Genomic DNA, 4,211 nt, shown 5'->3' on the forward strand with positions numbered 1-4,211 from the left:
AATCTTCCTTCCATCCCTCAGAGGTGGTTGGTGCTTCGAAAGGTGAATGTCTCACCACCTCCCTCAACTTTCTGATGAACTCCAGACCACTTTTCAGTCTGCTCTGCCCGTCTCACCAAGGAGTTCCTTTTCTAATGATAATCATCACAGTACTCGTTAATACTTTACTGCATCCTTACCCTCTCCGGAGAAGCAGCGTGGCTCGGGGGCAAGAGCCCGGGTTTAGGAATCAGAGGTCATGGGTTCTAATCCCGGTTCCGCCACCTGTCGGCTGTGGGACTTTGGGAAAGTCACTTCACTCCTCGGTGCCTCCGTTACCTCATCTGTAAAATGGGGATTAAGACGGTGAGCCTCACGTGGGACAACCTCATTACCCTATATCTACCCCGGTGCTTAGAACGGTGCTCGGCACATAGTAAGCGCTTAAATACCAACAGTATTATTAAGCACCTACTACGTGTTAAGCACTAAGTGCTGGGGTAGATACAAGTTAATCCAGTTGGTCAGAGTTCATGTCCCACATGGGGCCCACATTCTTAATTCCTAATTTTACAGATAACTGAGGGCTAGAGAAGTGCAGAAGTGCAGGGACTTGCCTAAGGTCACAAAGCAGACAAGTGGAGGAGCTGGGATTAGAACTCGGGTCCTTCTGACTCCCAGGCCCGTGCTCTAGCTGGCAGGCCACACTGCTTCTCCTGCCTCAGACTTGGCCCACTTGTGAGAAATTGGGAGATGGCAGGGCACTTGGTTGAATGATCCTGTACCTTTACCCTCCATGGGCTTTGGCAGAGTGGTGGGTGTTATCCTAGTCTTTAACCTTTCAACCAACCAACTACGTTCACTCTGTCTGAATCCAATATGCCACCACGTTGTGATACGTGGCTCAGTGGGAAGAACCCGGGCTTGGGAGTTCATGGGCTTGAATCCTGACTCTGCCACCTGTCAGCTGTGTGACTGTGGGCAAGTCACTTCACTTCTCTGGGCCTCAGTTCCCTCACCTGTAAAATGGGAATTAACTGTGAGCCTCACGTGGGACAACCTGATTCCCCTGTATCTACCCCAGCCCTTAGAACAGTGCTCTGCACATAGTAAGCACTTAACAGATACCAACATTATTATAGGGTTACCAGGAGTGTTTTTGGCCTTGATCCCTGTCCCCGAGTTTTAACGCTGGGTTGGGAGGGGGCACCCACAATCGTTGCACTTTTTTAGAGAAATTATCCAGCTTGCCTAGTGGAGGCCAAAATAAATCAGACCAAAGAGAAAGGATACAAGGGGATCCTTAAATATTACTCTCATCTCCTTGTCCAATGACCATGCTTCCCTCGTCCCACCTAGGAGATGTAAAAAAGAGACATATGGCATCCAGCGTGGCTCAGTGGAAAGAGCCCGGGCTTGGGAGTCAGAGGTCGTGGGTTTGAATCCCAGCTCTGCCACTTGGCAGCTGTGTGACTGTGGGCAAGTCACTTCACTTCTCTGTGCCTCAGTTACCTCATCTGTAAAATGGGGATGAAGACTGTGAGCCTCAGGTGGGACAACCTGACCATCCTGTATCTACCCCAGCGGTTAGAGCAGTGCTCTGGACATAGTAAGTGCTTAACAAATACCAACACTATTATCTCCAAGATTTTAAATCCACCTGGAGGAACTCTCTCTGAGGGATCAGCTCAAGTCTTTTAACAAGCAAGCCTCCCACAGGGAGGGCAAAGGTGGCGAGGGGAATTCATATGATCGCCATGAACACCTCCTCTAGCCTTAATGCTGAGTGAAGGGTTCCGGTGTCCAGTAAACAACAAAGACAGGGAGGGCTAACAATATCACCAGTGAGAGTACCGGGGGAAGAGGGTAGTCGTTCATTCAAAGGCATTAATTGAGCACTGGGTGCAGAGCCCTGTCCAAAGCACTTGGGAAGTACAATATAACAATAAAGAGACACGTCCCCTGCCCACAATGAGCCTGCAGTAACTTTCAATGTACTAAGCACCTGGCAGAGTACAATATGGCAATAAACAGACTCCTCCTTCCCTGCCCATAATGAGCCTGCAGTAACTCCCTTAGGTCTCTGCAGAAAGGTAACAACCCTGTCCGCCTCTACCTGTGGCAACTGGGAAAAGAGGAAATCAGACAACAGGCCACTTAGAGGGTTCTTTTGAGGCTGAAAAGTGACAGTCCCTGTGGCATGGAGAAAAGGGGAGTGACCTCAAATTTCTTACCTGAGGGACTTGAAGAAAGTTCTTGCCTGTCAGGAGCACTGCCCAAGGATTCCCAGCCACCAATCAGGGCCAGGATGGGAGGGGCTGGTGTAGAATGACGGTCTCCTTTCCGGGAGTGACCATGATAACCATGGATCTCTTACCTGAATATTCATTCGATCGCATTTATTGAGCACTTACTGTGTGCAGAGCCCTGTACTAAGCCCTCGGAATGTACAATTCGGCAACAGAGACAATCCCTGCCCGACGACGGTCTCAGAGTCTAAACATATAATGATGATAGCATTTGTTAAGCGCTTACTAGGTGCCAAGCACTGTTCTAAGCACTGGGGTACATACAGGGTAATCAGGTTGTCCCATGTCGGGCTCTCAGTCTTAATCCCCATTTTACGGATGAGGGAACTGAGGCAAAGAGAAGTGACTTGCCCAAGGCCACACAGCAGAGAAGTGGCAGAGCCGGGATCAGGACCCACGTCCTCTGACTCCCAAGCCAGGGCTCTTTCCCCTAAGCCATGCTGCTTCTTACCAGCCAAAAGGCCACGGTCTGGACAAGTCCTGATACTTTTCTGATGAAAACTAGAATGGAGCTGGCTAGGCATAGGGATAGAATCTCAAGAGAGGGATACCTCCTGGATTTCACACCAGTCTGCTTCTTGGCACTAGCCACCCCCACGGTTAGACGCATCACCCCAAGACCAGTCCGTACGTGGGACCTTGACAGATCTTCCTTTAGAAAAGGGAGAATCCACAGCTTCACCCTGCCCCCAGTGCCAGGCATCTAATATTTGTAAAGAAATGCAGTTCAGGATTTCTTATGCTGAACCTTATCACTTCAGTAACTGTTGGAGTAGAGAAGCAGTGTGGCTCAGTGGAAAGAGCACGGGCTTTGGAGTCTGAGGTCATGGGTTCGAATCCCGGCTCCACCACTTGTCAGCTGTGTGACTGTGGGCAAGTCACTTCTCTGTGCCTCAGTTACCTCATCTGTAAAATGGGGATTAAGACTGTGAGCCCCACGTGGGACAACCTGATTCCCTTGTGTCTACCCCAGCGCTTAGAACAGTGCTCTGCACGTAGTAAGCGCTTAACAAATACCAACATTATTATTATGAGCACTTTAAGAAAAAGTATTTTGTGAATGCACCTCCACATTGGAATGGCAGTGTCGTCTGTCTCCTCGAAAGAGTGACACATATGCATATATATAAAATGCCTACACTTGTGAATTTTCACATAACCTTTGCAAAGTAGATGTAGACGGTATCTTCATTTTAAAGGTGGAAACTGGAAGCAGAAAGAAGTTCAACTATTTGCTCCGATTTACTGAACAGGGCTAACTAGAGCTGGGACTTCCGATTCCCAATCCAGTACCTCCCATTAAACACACTGGGCTACCGATGGACACAGTCTGAGGGCTAAATGTAGCTGTACTGCAAACTTGCTAGGTGATAGCAACAGCTTATTTTGTAGACCAGTGCACACGTGAGAAACCTCAGCCAAAGTGACCATACCGAGTTTGGGAGAAGCATATACGAAAAATGAGTCAAACATCATAGATCATCCTTTTTCCCTTCTCCCAGGTACAGAAATGTCTGTGAAAGGAAGAACTCTAAGGACATCATCTACCACTGCCATCTTGAAAGTGATGACAAGAATTTTAAAATAAAAAGATTCATTACAATGGGTCAAATGTCTGGCTTCTACCAGGAAGAGACAGGACCGGGAACATTAACTTGGAATTTAGCTAAAGGGAATTCAGCATCATTAAAATCAGTTCCCAGTTGAGAGTCACCTTAAGTCTTTTTTGATTTGCATTGCAGTTTAGCTGCTTTCAATTTTTTCTAATCAAGAGCATGGCTTTTTGATAATCCATCTAAAACTATTAAACGTATTTCTTAATTTCTTCAAGTAAGAATGAAAGCCACATATTAAGGTGAAATGTTATTTTAAATATGAACTACTAAAATAGTTGAATTTAAAATTGGTGCTTCACGGAAAAGC

This window comes from Ornithorhynchus anatinus, chromosome 4 (genome assembly GCF_004115215.2).
Source record: "Ornithorhynchus anatinus isolate Pmale09 chromosome 4, mOrnAna1.pri.v4, whole genome shotgun sequence".
NCBI classification, from domain to species: Eukaryota; Metazoa; Chordata; class Mammalia; order Monotremata; family Ornithorhynchidae; genus Ornithorhynchus; species Ornithorhynchus anatinus.